The 14,909-nt window shown below is 44.3% G+C and overlaps 1 protein-coding gene and 1 long non-coding RNA gene across 4 annotated transcripts in view; one reads left to right on the top strand and one right to left on the bottom strand.

Annotated features, from left to right (window-relative positions):
• Positions 1-14,909, bottom strand: part of LOC135107067 (uncharacterized) — a 79,152-nt gene that overhangs the window by 28,154 nt on the left and 36,089 nt on the right. The window contains exon 1 of one of the 3 annotated variants that reach the window (XM_064016679.1): positions 3,748-3,875. The exons of 1 other annotated variant lie outside the window; for it this stretch is intronic. The gene's annotated coding sequence lies outside the window, so the exon portion shown is untranslated. Of the gene's footprint in view, positions 1-397; positions 545-3,747; positions 3,876-14,909 lie in introns of those variants that run through there. One more of the 3 variants, XM_064016680.1, reaches the window with a different exon arrangement.
• On the top strand, positions 9,783-14,358 carry LOC135107064 (uncharacterized). Its single transcript, XR_010271564.1, has 2 exons — positions 9,783-9,960; positions 14,158-14,358. It is a non-coding gene; the product is annotated as an uncharacterized LOC135107064 (long non-coding RNA).

Here is a 14,909-nt window from a genome sequence, read left to right as displayed (position 1 = left end):
GATATAACCTTCGTCTCCCAGCTTCACACTCATGCCTGGGTATCATATTGCCGCCACCACACCCCCACTGCCACCCACACCACCCTCACCGCCACCCCCACCACCCTTACTCTTAGTGGCGCCCGCAAAAGTGAGTCATGCACGCGTGGAGACTGATTCAATCGTAGTCTTAAAATCCCACCAACCGTCCCTGTGTCTCAGTGTGCGGGTCAACCGACATTTGTACATCAGCGCGAATTCAACGGCTGTTTTTCTCTACAACCTCCATTATCCCTCTAAGTCCACGGTAGCTCTGTACTTATCTGGCACTGGGATGCTCTTTACTCTACTGGCACTCAGTTGCTCTTTATTTTACTGGCACTGAGCTCTTCAATATTAGCACTGGGAAGCTCTTTACCGTGCTGGCACTATGAAGCTCTCCAAAATACTGTCACTGGGCTCTCTTCACAATACTGGCACTTGGGAAGCTCTTTACTGTACTGGCACCAAGGTCTCCACTACACAGACTCAAGGAAGATCTCGTCTGGCACTAGGAAGGATAACAACACTCCACTCTACACGATAAAAGCTGACACGAGTGCCTGTAAAGCGTGACCAAGATAACCTTGACCACAATCCTCCTTCCTATCAGCGTGAGATACGAGCGATGATAACGACCTTTACTAAGACACACACACGTAACACACTCATCTCTCTCGACACTCAGGACCGCCACTCTAGTATATTTTGAAGATGTAGAGCTGAGAGTTATCGCTTACAACACACTCAGCGCCCCTCCCTCACTGATAAGAGTTAGAAAACGTTAAACAAGCCCATGACAAAGGGATAAGTAAAGTAATCATGATAAGATTACGCCCGTCTTACTCTGGCATGAGGAAACTTTTTATTTCTCTCTCTTTCTGGTAACACTGTGTGCTTCATTGTTTCAGGTGTCATTACCGTCGCAATTATCATTACTTTTACAGCGAGAATGAGCTGGGAAGTTGTACGTGGCAGTTAGATAAGCCGAGTAAAAATAATGATAAAATAATAATAAACTGCAACGGTAATGACTTGTATAGCAATGAAGGATATGATTTTACTTATCAGTTAAAATGTTTCGTCTGCCAAAGAAAAAAAAAAAAAAAAAAAAAAAAGACGTGACACTGTGGTAGATTCATCCCAATAAGATTACATTCACCCCAATATCAGAGAGGAGCAATATAACTGAAGCCAACTTAAGCACAGTGGAATGCGGAGGTCGACACAGCTGCTGGCGGGTGGAGGGAGACAAGACCCGCACTTACCCCTAACAGGAACCACCCACAAATCTACCACACTACACACCACGCCCCGATCTTCCCCGCCTTGACTCGACCTTCGGGCTTGTCTCCTCTAACATGACCACTCTCAGCATGACAAGCTCTATGGGAAGCAGTTTGCCCTATGACATTTATTCTATAGCTAGTTATCGTATTGTAATGATGTAGCCCAGGTTTTCTTAGCCTTGGCGCTGGTCTCCTCTAACGTGACCAAAACAAGCTTTGTGGGGAGTTTCCTTACACTGTGCTATCCTGTCTCTCCAGCTGTTAACTAGAGCAGTGTGGTCAAAGAACCTTGCTCTCCTTGACCTTCGCGCCAGTATCTTCTAACGTGACAAAACTCGGCGCCGTGACAAGCACCGTTGGGAGGAGTTTCCACTATGCTTTCCTGTCTCCTCTCGCTACTGGTTAGGGTATTGTAATGTAATGGAACAACCTGTGAATTATCTAAAGGTCTGTTGTTGTTTGTTATTCTTTCCCGTCCTTTGTGTTCCATTCATTACTTATCAAACACGTCCTCTTGTCCGGTATTATGGGAAACAGAGAGAACAATCATCAATACCTAACTGTAAACACGTATGAACCTTCCACTACGCGACAGGAAGGAAGAAAAACAATCATCATTACATAACAGTGAGGGACACACTTGTGCTGTACTTCTCTCTGGCACACCACCGCTTGAGTGGCAGCTGATAACACTTAACTCTTATGAGATTTATTTACCCATACGAGAGAAAAAATGGACATGAACAGGGTACACCTAGCACTGGACAGATGAACAAAGTAACAGAAATGACAGCCTGCGAATGGTATAAAAAAGTGCAAGATACACAAGCAGAACTAGATAAAGAGAAGTTCTTTTGCTGTTGTCGCTTGATGTGCGTGGGCAGCTGAAAGAAATACGTAGACCAGATTGGGAAGGCTTTTGTTACGCAGTGGAATCCTATAGAGGCTGATGACGATGACTGGTGTGTGAAAAGACTATAAAGCACTTTCATTATACCATGGCATCACTTTATTTATATTCTGGATGCCAAGACAGGATTCTTTCTTGGTAATGAAGGGTTAAAGCTGTCTCTGGATGATTCAAACTTTACTTATCCCGTTCTGAGTAATACTGAATGGTTTTTATTGAGTTTGGGAATAGTATGTAGTGTTGAATGGGCCAAAGATGTCATAGAAAAGTCAGCGTAAGTCAACCTAAGCTCAATGAAAAATGGAAATTAGAGAGGAAGCTTAGGATATCACAGCTTAGACCACGAGTAAGCAAAAGGAAACTGACTAAACCATAAAGAATGTAATCCAAGTATAAAAGGAAAGGAGGAGAGGCTGACCAGGAAATAACTATGATGTATTTCTAATCCACTACCGTAACTGACCCACCACATGAATACTGAATACACACGACTCGCCTCAACCTGATAAAAGCAGAACTTTCCTCATCCATCCACTAACCCTTCTTCAGCACGACGTAAATGGACATAATACTAACTTATACTGATGTTGCATATCCGGTTTAATCCACGCCATTAATTAAGCATAATCCAGCGATAGAAAAAAAAGTCCTTTCCATCATTAATCTGAAGGAAAAATAGAAGGAAGGAAAATTTATTACACATCCCTCATTTCTAATTCACTCCCACGTTCCTCGTCCCTGCGTCATCCCACGTTCATTACCTCTACTCTGCCCTAAGTTCACCTCCACTGTTAAACAAAGGCGTGCCAGACGGGCGAGAATAAACACTACAGAGGCGTGAGGCGGGCGTGCGTATGTGCGGCGTAGGCAAGGCTGGGACCGGCTGAATAACACGTACTGCACCGAGGCATTCAGGCACCGCAAACCCCCGACCTCTTGACACAATCACTGTTACGGGTGTGGGACTGCCGCCTGGCTCCCTCACCCCGCCACGGTGCTGTGCGGGACGAACCTCGGCACTTCTGGGCGGCCTCCAGGTGCACGCCGCCGCAGAAGTTCATGAAACGGATATTCTGAATGAAATGTAACCGGTTCTAGGAGTGGGTGTGTTGCAAGTACGGTAGTGAACGCATGTATGCATGCAAGCACATAAGCATGGATGTACACAAGCACACTCACTCACACACTTATTCTCGCTCACTCACACACACACACACACACACACACACACACACACACACACACACACTAAAACAAACAAAGCCAAACACTCATAAAAACAAACAACTGATTTGTATCTATCACGAACGAACCAACGTCAAAAACCAACAATGTCACCAAAGTTGCAACGCTCAGTACAGCAAGTGCATCTAACCAAGACCTTCTAAATACTTTGAGCTCGTCAGTTCAGCGTCCAGCAGCAACTGTCACTGTCACAATATACAGTTTTAATCATCAACAACGTTCTCGCGCAATCAAGCCAGCGCGCCGCGACAACCCAAGATCACACCGCAGAGTTCACCCGCCAACCTTCGGAGCGCTGCACACACACACGTCTACTTCCAACGGCGGCCGGAGTGTTACTAGGCACGGGCCGGGCCCGGCGGATGAGTTCCCGGCTCCCGCGGCCTGCTGGTGGCGGGGTTCAGACGCCCTGGCGCGGGTGGAGGGGAAAGAGGAGGTGAATGGGAGGGGGTGGAAAGACTTGTCCAGGCAGCAGGCCAGGTTACAGGGCGTCTGGGGGAGCTGGGGCTTGGCTACTGAAGGGGGTTCATAAGAAGGTGGTGAAGGGAGGTACTCAGACAGGGTTATTGTACGTGAAAGGCACGACGCCACAACACCTGCACACGGTGAGAGGTGCACGTAGGCACACACCTGTTTGAAGAAATGCAATGCACCAATTTCCATGAAGTAGAACCATAAAGAGACAGACAAGAGAAAAGAAATGATGATTGAAACAATAAACCAATACAAAAACACAAGGTAATGAAAAAAAAACGCATCGTGTTTCATGAACGAAAAATCGAATATTGCAGGAAAAAAACGACTACAATAACAACAACAACACTGACGTTTGAAATGTAAGACGAAGTAAATAACTAAAAAACACGGATCACATTACAGAAAATAGCAGATAAATAAAGATCAAAATAATTACAAACTGGACACGAATAAAAAACCGGGTCACATTATAAAAAAAAAAAAAGACACTTTACGTTTGCAATATAAAACTGAATTTGAAATGAGACACGATTCAAATTACATTCACACGCAATAAAAAAAAAGGAGGGGAAAAACAAAACAAAATTATATTATGGACTTGAAAATGCGCAACAGAATCACTGATAGAAAAAAAGAAAAAAAAAACGAATATTCATGAAAAATTATCACTCAACAAAAACACGAGCGACTAGGTTGAATACTGAGTGGAGCGGTAACGAAGGGGAAGTGAATAATACGCTTAATGAATACAAATAGAACAGTCACAAGCAGCGACACAAAGCATGAGTCGGCTGCAGGAGGAGGAGGAGGAGGAGAAAGAGGAGGAGGAGGAATAAGAAAGGGAAAAATTAGAATGGAAGAGACAGGTGAAAGAAAAATGATGATGATGATGATGATGATGATGATGATGATGATGATGATGACGTAATGATAATAATAATAATAATAATAATAATAATAATAACAACAACAACAACAACACCTTCACCATCAAACAACTAAGTACAACAAATATACAAAACAAACACGACGAACAAGTCTGCGACACACACACACACACACACACACACACACGTACTAGTCAAGCTGTAGTAAAGTGGAGAAATTCCTGTTTCAATTTGTGCCACCCGAGTCGTGAGTCAGATTACGAGTACGTGGCTGGAAAGTGTGCGTGCGTGTGTGTGTGTGTGTGTGTGTGTGTGTGTGTGTGTGTGTGTGTGTGTGTGAGAGAGAGAGAGAGAGAGAGAGAGAGAGAGAGAGAGAGAGAGAGAGAGAGAGAGAGAGAGAGAGAGAGAGAGAGAGAGAGAGAGAGAGAGAGAGAGAGAGAGAGAGAGAGAGAGAGAGAGAGAGAGAGAGAGAGAGAGAGAGAGAGAGAGAGAGAGAGAGAGAGAGAGAGAGAGAGAGAGAGAGAGAGAGAGAGAGAGAACGACAGACAACGACACAGTCAGAAAGACAGACAGACAGAAAGAGAAAGTTTGGGGTAAGAAACACGAACATAGATATATTATGCGGGCGCGCGCACACACGTACTCACACCTTAATCACCACCATCATCATCCTCATCACCCACAGACGAGCCACTCAGAAGGTAAATGAATCACAAACAGGTGGAGAACTTCAGGTCAATTGAGTGGATTAGTGGATAGCACTGGCCTGCCCCGCCCTGCCCTGCACTGCCCTGCCACTATCGACCGCTCAGGCCCCGGCGCTCTGCATGTCCGGCGGCCGTGAGTGAGGGAGGCTGTTTCCAAAATGATGACAACCGCAGTGAGCAACGGCGCAGTCCTATTACGAAGGCGAAGGGGAAGGCGCGAGTGGGGAGGCAGGGCAGGTGCAGTGGAGGGAGAGGTGAGAGAGTGAGAGGGTGAGAGGAGAAGGCTGCCATGAGCACTCGCGCCACAAAAGGTCGTCGGGCAATGAACTCTTGAATGACGTGGGTAAAAACGAGGTGGTCTTAGGTCGCCGCCCTCCCTCCCCATGCAGGCAACAGCTGTTGTTACTTTCGATATTGTGACACAACGGGTATTGTAGCATGGTGCACGTGTACCTTCGAAGGCCACAAGCACAGTACGCCCCTGCCTCCTCCTCCTCTCCCTCCATGCACGTCTCTGCACTTGTCTTCTCTGTGGATAATTTAACGATACTGGGTTTCCATTTTTTCCTTTAGTGTATAGAACGTTAGTGTTGTCACCTGCATAGCTTCTAAAGTCTCAGGTCAAAAAAGAAAATAAATAAAAAGTTTCGTATCATCTTTTAACTCTCCTAACGTGTTTTTATTATTTCTTTCCCTCTCTCACCTCGATCTCAGGTATTGCATTATCATTGAGTCCACTACCGCCACTTCTTTCCCCCTTCTCTTTTTCCTCTCCTCGTGATAAGCTAGAAGTCTTTCCTTTCCTTTCCCTACACTGAGTCCATGCATTACATCTCAGAACCCATCGCCACCCCATTCCTCCTCCTTCCCATCACTTCATGAGCTTCCTTCCTAGAGATAAACTAAACTAGATCTTTACTTTCGTATCCTACATTGGTCTCACACTTTGCAATATGAAGTTGTGCATTGCTACCTGCTTCTCTTTCTCCCATTTCCTTCTGAACATAAGGCAAACAAACTTTCTCACGGGACTGGTATGAACTTAAGTAAATGCGCACAATACTGTCTTCTGTGTGACCCTGCGCCGCAGCCTCTGGGCCCCTGTACTGTTGTCGGGTTTTTGCGGAGTGAGTGCAGGCTGTGGCGGCAAGGGCGACGACGTGAACTCTACCGACTGGGACAGGGTTACGATGGCTCACCTGACTTACCTGAAGTAGTACGCTGACACCTCTCGCGTTAATTATTAGGTGAGCGTTACCAATAAGACAGTTGCTAATGGTTTAACCCTCTGATTGCTACTGCTTGATACAATAATCTGGTATAAGTTTAAAGTATAATTTTAAGACCACACTGATAGCAAAAGTGATAGGTTAACTAAAGCCTTTCATTGCATTTAGTTCTATATTTAATTAGAAGAGTCATCTAATACAGTGATCTAGTACAAGTTTAGATTAAAATTTTAAGATTACACTGATAACAAAAGAAGAGATAGATTTAGCATTTCATTGCATTAAGTTTTCCATTTGCTAGTAGAGGTACCTAAATCTACTCATGTGAAGTGCCTCGTGTCATATTTTCAGTAGCAATCAGTTAACTACCTTGCTTACCTTACCTGAATTGGATCGCCGACCTTACCTCTCCATGACACACGCACTCACCTGCAGAGAGAGAACCCCTTTGAGTGCATGAGATACAAAACACAAGCAGAGTAAACACAACTATCCGCGCCAAGTATGAGTCACTAATCATGCCAGTAATTATGTCACAATGAGTCATACGTGTGAACAAAAGTAAACAGACAGAAATTAATGGCTCACTTGACACCGTGTATTATAACTGTATTTAGGGCAAGCACAGGAAATATGACTGAAAATTAAGTGAGCAACCTTTAGATTAACAAATACTATTATAGGTAGCATTCTCTCTCTCTCTCTCTCTCTCTCTCTCTCTCTCTCTCTCTCTCTCTCTCTCTCTCTCTCTCTCTCTCTCTCAAACGTAGACTTGGGTATGTCTGGAGTGTCCGTTTTACCAAGAATTCATAAACTCTCTCTCTCTCTCTCTCTCTCTCTCTCTCTCTCTCTCTCTCTCTCTCTCTCTCTCTCTCTCTCTCTCTCTCTTATCATCCTTATGTAATACACCCCAAACATTATCAACACAACAAACATTATCACCCACCTCCCAGGTCACCCGCACACTGAACCCTATGCACCAAAATAACATACAACCAACCCTCTATGATCAACCACTTGCACACACCACCAGAGACCAATATTCGGACCCCCTTTACCCACGCCCCATCCTTTTTATACCATTTCTGCAGCGCGTAGACCCCGGAAAGAGAAGGGAGGATGTGACACGTGCGCCGCGGTTCGCTCCTCCAACACCCCAAGAGTTAATTCAATACCCAGCGGCCTGAGGTGATTCATTCTTGGCGTGCTTCAGGCGGGAAATTGAGGAAGAACACCCTTGACTTTACCGCGAGGAGTTACGCACAGAGAGAGAGAGAGAGAGAGAGAGAGAGCCGCATTCAAAATTAGTCTAAAGTACTTCATTATACTAATAAAAAGATCAAATAATACCAAATAACATTAAAAAAAACGGATATTACAACTCACGGAGAGAGAGAGAGAGAGAGAGAGAGAGAGAGAGAGAGAGAGAGAGAGAGAGAGAGAGAGAGAGAGAGAGAGAGAGAGTACATTATATTCCTAAGCGTGGAGGGGCATGGCTGGGTGAGTACTCGTGCCCGGGCCGCCTCAGTGACAGTGGATGACCCTGACGGAGAGAAAACGATAAGAAGTAACGGGCGAAGCGGCGGGGTTGAGGCGGACAGGACCATCTAACATACAGGCTGAGGAGATCTGCGCAGAGAAAGGCACGTACTAAAAAAAAAAACGCTCTGCTGTCTCACCACGACTATTTTCAAAGGTCACAGAGACGATAAGCCGAGTTCTCAAGAGCGTTTGTCCTGTTAATAACGTAGAAGTCTTGCTAATTTGTCACTAGAACCACAGAAACAACCTTTAAAAAATCCCACGTAACATCAACCAGAGCCTATAATATGTAGTGAAGGTGCACAGAGAGAGACGGGGAGAGGGACGCAAACTGGAATAAAGAGGGGAATAGGGGGAAGAGAGAGAGAGAGAGAGAGAGAGAGAGAGAGAGAGAGAGAGAGAGAGAGAGAGAGAGAGAGAGAGAGAGAGAGAGAGAGAGAAACGTGCTCCTCTGTCACAATTAACCAACAGCAGCAGCGTGGATGACTCACCGCGGCATTTCGTCACGCAGCCACAAGGAGGAGGAGGAGGAGGAGGAAGAGGAGGAGGAGGGGGAGGAGGAGGAGGAGGAGGAGGAGGAGGAGGAAATGGTTCAAGGAGGCAATACAGTTGGGAAAGTTGACTGGTTATATGAATGGGATGCGTGAACTGGGAGAAGGACGGGACTCACTGATGCTTGAGAGAGAGAGAGAGAGAGAGAGAGAGAGAGAGAGAGAGAGAGAGAGAGAGAGAGAGAGAGAGAGAGAGAGAGAGAGTTTAGGAGATATTACCCAGCACGCCACACGGTCTATATATAAAAAGGCCCAGAAACACAAACACGCCTTCAGCTATGTACGGTCACACACACACACCAACATAAAAACGCTCCCACAGCCTAACATTCCCTCTCTGGCTTACTTCTACGCCCTTAATGTCTTCCTCCTTGGTGTGAGTATACTAGTACTTGGCGCCACAGTCCACAGCCGAGGCACGTATTCAAAAATGCTCAGCTCTCTCATCACGACTCTTTCCAAAGGTCACAGAGTTTATTAGCAGAGTTCTCAAGAGTGTTTCATCTGTTAATGATGTAGAAATATTGTTAATCTATCCCTAGAACCATAAAAAAGACTCTTGAATACCCGTGGAACTCCAATGAGGGACTTTTTAATGTAGTGGAGATGCGGTACAGAAGTGTTTAAGAATGCCCTCAAGATACTTTACTCCATCGTAGCTACTAATTTTTTCTTCCCTTTAAAGCTTGAAAATAAGTCACTGGAGAAATGACAAGTAAATACATTATCTCTAAGTCATCATCACTACTTGTACAAATGAGTAAAGTTTTATATTTGTACTACAGTCTCTTAAACATCTCTGTAGCCTAGAGAGAGAGAGAGAGAGAGAGAGAGAGAGAGAGAGAGAGAGAGAGAGAGAGAGAGAGAGAGAGAGAGAGAGAGAGACAGGAAAAAATCAAAATATACTCGTATTCCTAGTCACACGAGTCTCTTCTTGTCAGTCACAACACCAGCCTCGCCACCACACAGGCTCTCGTACATCTCCGCCTAAACATCGACATTACAGTGCTCACAAACACACCCCAGTCTCGCCACCACTGCACGTCTACCAGCCACACCCTCTGCAAGTCCAGCGCTACCCGTATCATGCAGGGGAGACCGCAGGGTAAGTAAAAGGTTGCAAGGAAATAAGAGGCACCACTTCAAATCTAGCCTGCATTCTCCTACACTGCATTCCCGCGACCGGCATCCCTCTCTCTCCTCAATCGACTCTGCCCTTCCTCCTCCTCTCTCTCTCTTGCTCTCTCTCTGCTGCGGCCACTCATTTTATCAATTATTTCTCCGGATATGGTGCTTTTCTTCCGCCTTCCATCTTATTTTCTCTTTCTTGTATTCTTTTTTAATTTTAAGTCATGATAAATCAGGAGATAACTAGACACTTAACGTAATTTCTCCGGATATGGTGCCTTGGTCCTTCCTTCCATTCTTTCTTACACTGGTACGTCATATATATACGATAAACACACAGGTATCTACGGAAAATTAATGTAACTAAGGCAACCACAGGATATCGTATAAAAGCATTAGACTTGGGAAGAAACTAATAAGCAAAAGAAAAGAAATAAAAATGCAGCTGAAAGTGAAATGAAGACAGTTAACTTTTAATGTGAGAAGGAAGAGGAAGGAAGGGAAGGGGAAGAGAGGTAGAGGGAGAGAGGAAAGCAGGAGGAGTAAGAGTCATGAAGGCAAGTGAAAGGAGGAAAACAAGACACGACGGGAAGGAAGAAATAAAAAGGAAAGGCGAGGTTAGGAAAAGAAGAGGCCTGGGTGGTGAGGGAAGGTGACGCTGGGAAACTTGAAATGCGAGAGGCGGTGAGCGGCGCCAGACAGGAGGAAGGAACAGGAAAGAATACGTGATAAACTAAGGAGGTTGAGAGAGAGAGAGAGAGAGAGAGAGAGAGAGAGAGAGAGAGAGAGAGAGAGAGAGAGAGAGAGAGAGAGAGAAATGTTACTTTGTTAGTGAAGAGACCAACAGTTCGACGACCGCCATGAAGGACGCTCTCTCTCTCTCTCTCTCTCTCTCTCTCTCTCTCTCTCTCTCTCTCTCTCTCTCTCTCTCTCTCTCTCCACAAGTGTGGGGATTATTATACAAAAACTTTCACGCCCTTAGTCCACATTTCAAGGCAAGGTTAATCAAGTCAACAGCTCCTTAAATAACAATTACAATGGACAGGAAACTCAAGATAACGCGGCAGTCATTAATACGTACGAGAGAGGAGGAAAAAAGCCGCAAAACAGCTCATCATTCCATCATCATTACTGTTATCTCACCGCATGATGGAGAAAAAGAAAAATAAGAAAAAGGGTCTGAATTTAAACTTTCTCTGCTCGTTTTGTTCGCTTCTTCGTCTGCCAATTCTGATTCAAACTCCGCTTAAACACAAGAACAAATGTACTGTGTAATTCTACCTAATTGAGATCGGATTACGTTGGTAAGTAAGGTAAGGTAAGGTTTGGTGCGGCAGGGTAAGGTAAAGCAGGATAGGATACGTTAACAAAGTAGGGTATATAGTGGATCTCTAAGTACGTATGAACAGTCAGTGTAAAGGTATATAAATTAGCTCAGTAGGTAGGAAAATAGGTAGGTAGATGGGTACAGTAGGCAGGCAGGTAGGTAGGTGGACAGGTAAGTAGTTAGATATGTATATGTAAGTCAGTTCAGGTGTGCATATTTAGACCTACAAATATATAGGCAAGTAGGTAAAGTTACGGTACATGGATGGGCAACGAGGTAAACAAAGCTAATTTATTTCCTAGTGTAGTGGCCGAACAAGTCCAGTGATGCGGGGCTTGCGGGAGGAAGATGACAAAGGGTGAAGGAAGGCACGGGTGATCGGCGGCCACTCAGGCGAGATGCGATGTCACTCAGGAACCCAAGCGTCCTCATGCAGGGATGAACACTGAGGTGCGCGGTGACTGGATCAGGTCAAATTAATTTACCACTAGGTTCTCATCCTCTTCATTTCCCTGATGTTTTTTTTTAGTGAAGCCTTTCCTATTTGTGCAATTTAAATGATCTTCAGTGATAATGAAGACTATACGTATTCACTTTTTCATTATTTTATGGTATATTATATTAGGAGTATATGGTACTTAATCTCAGAATTTTCTAAGTATGTGTAATGTCAGTAAGTTTACTAGAACCATGGTCAAATTTCAAGAACCTCACTGCTTTCCACAATCAATAACGTATTCTCACTAAACGGGTTTATGGATGGGGATGATAGGTGGAAATAGGTAGGTATATTTCATACAGGGACTGCCACGTGTACGCCTGATCGCTTCTTGCAGCTTCCCTTATTTCTTATGTTCTTCTTATGTTCTTAAGTTCTCCGATCGGTTGAAAGTCTTAAAACCCTGACACGGTAGATTCTAGCATTTGTGACTGAAGAAAACACGAAACAGTGATTATAGCAGGATATATTAAACCTCTTACCACAACTTTACCTGTGATCAATAAAATACCTACAATTATATTGGGAGTGTAATGATGAGCTTGTTGTAAAAATCTCAGTATCAGAAGTGATTTTGTTTTTATCTCAATAAAGGGAGTGTAATAATTAATTCGTTGACGATAAAGTAAAACTATAATTAGCATAGTGTATTGGTGTGCTCCTTGCCAATACATTTCAATATCGGCAGTGCATTGATGATTAACGAACCATCTCAACATCGCAAGTGTACTGGTGTGTTTGTTGGCAGAAATTCAACAGCGACTACCTCAATACTGGGAGTGTTAGGGTAAGTGTGTACATGAAAAGTTAACACCACCCTACTGCTCTATTGTTTACCTGCCAGTGTCTCAAGCACGCTCAAAACACAAGACCTGACTGACGCAGAATCGAGGGTCAAAGGTCACCAGCTGAACACATCACGCAAATTAGAAAACCCGATTGAATGAAAATGCCAAACGATACACACATAAAATATTGCATAATGCCAACATTTATAAAGAGAAAATACTTCATATTTAAGGCTGTTCATTCTTACTTTTTTTTTTTCAACTCTCCCTCTCTCCGCATCATTTCATTACGACATCTCGCTTGTGTTCGCCAGCTGCACTACCTGCCAATTAGAGTGAAATTTTTTCCAGCCTCCATTGTTGCGAATCATTGACGAACACAACAAACTCGACAAGCTATTATTGCGCCGCTCAGCACGTGGTTGCAATAGGCGCCTTAACGTGTAATGATACGCGTTTTCCATTTGTGTGCGTGTTGGGGTGTGGTTCCGGCCTGCCTGTGTGTGTGTGTGTGTGTGTGTGTGTGTGTGTGTGTGTGTGTGTGTGTGTGTGTGTGTGTGTGTGTGTGTGTGTTTATCTATCACTGGTTTTATTAAGGTATTTCTATCGAGAGGTTCCAAGTTAATTACGGTTGGCTACTTCATATTTACAAAGACTAAATTTAATGGACCAAGAATGTTATGTATATTAATACTTATATTGATTTTTTTCTCCCCTTTCTGTATCATATTTAATTTTTGTATGGATTTTAGTTTGTAGTCAATACCTGTCTTTGTCCATCTTTTTGTCCGTCTGTCTGTCGGTCTGTCTGTCTGTGTACGCTTGTTTTTCTATTTGTCTGTCTGTCTGCCAGTCTGTGTGTGTGTATGTATGTATAAACTCGTATTTAACTGTTTTCCTTTGCTTATGTGCATCGATGAAGCTTAATTATGGAATTGATTACGACACCACGAGCTTGACTCAGACCTTGTATACTACTGCTTAACTAAATAAATATAGCTACTGTATGTAGGTTAAACACACACACACACACACACACGTATACTTAAACGCTTCGTTCTCGCATCGTACTGCTTTCAAAGGCCACAGAGACGATTAGTCGGCTCCTCACGGTTGCTTTTCTCCATTGACTGACAATGCAGAATCTTTTGTTAAACTGTAACTAGAAAGGTGAAAACGCCCTTAAAAACTCCAATAACTACCACTACAACCTGTCAGACATTGATGTGGAGCTAAGACGCAGAAATGTTTGGGAATCACAATCCTGCCTGCTTCTCTCCACCACACCACCACCACCACCACCACCCACTACCCACTTGGACTAATTACATTCGCCCCCAGCAGGATGTGAGTGCGTGTGAGAGCGTGAGCGTATGTGTACATGCGCTAAGTTACTCTGGTTAATATGTGTGTGAAATATTTCAGTGTGTGTGTGTGTGTGTGTGTGTGTGTGTGTGTTAATGCTAGCTGCAGAGGAGATGCAATAAATAAGACAGACAACAAAGAAGGCCTGTCGTTCATATCAGCACAGCACGCACTAACCGACATCTCTGCCTTCAGTCCACCAACAACACCACCACCACCACCACCACCACTGCCGTCCGCCTCCCCGGGTTCGATACAGCGAGGACCCGATGACTGGAGCTTGGTGGAGTTCAGGAGGGGCAGGTTTCACGCTACCACCTGCCTCGTACGTACCTCCTGGGCCGTGAACTTTAATCAAATGAGTAAGTGACTTTGAATAAATGACGCCAACAAAGAGATAGAGAGTTTTAACGCCATTTTTTGCTTTCCTTTTTCCTTTTTTTTTTTTTTTTTTTTTCACGGGCCAGCGACCTCCAGTGTTGTTGCGGCGAGTTGTTTAGAAGGTCACGCTTCCTCTCCTTTCCTCCTTTTTTGCCTTTACTTTCCCACCCTGTCGCTAGTGAAGTAAAAATAGAGATACCACATTCTCTCTCTCTCTCTCTCTCTCTCTCTCTCTCTCTCTCTCTCTCTCTCTCTCTCTCTCTCTCTCTCTCTCTCTCACGCACACTCACAGAGCACTAATTAAATGACGTGATTATGGATGAGGCAAAAAAAAAAACCTAACACAAACATACAAGGTCATGAAACAAAACGCTTAATTTCCAGGAATACACGAGGCGAAATGAAATGAATGGCATACGTGATCAAAGGGCGGACACACACACACACACACACACACACACACACACAGACGCTCCCCCACCTCCCTCCACGGCTGACTGACTAGCGGGGGTTAGAGGGAACATGCGCCGGTGGAAGTAAGAGGCACGTGCCCAAGTGAAAACACC

This window comes from Scylla paramamosain, chromosome 14 (assembly GCF_035594125.1).
Source record: "Scylla paramamosain isolate STU-SP2022 chromosome 14, ASM3559412v1, whole genome shotgun sequence".
In the NCBI taxonomy this organism is placed as follows: Eukaryota; Metazoa; Arthropoda; class Malacostraca; order Decapoda; family Portunidae; genus Scylla; species Scylla paramamosain.
The sequence above is the reverse complement of the archived record's forward strand: the minus strand, read 5'-3'. Positions and strand labels throughout refer to the sequence as shown.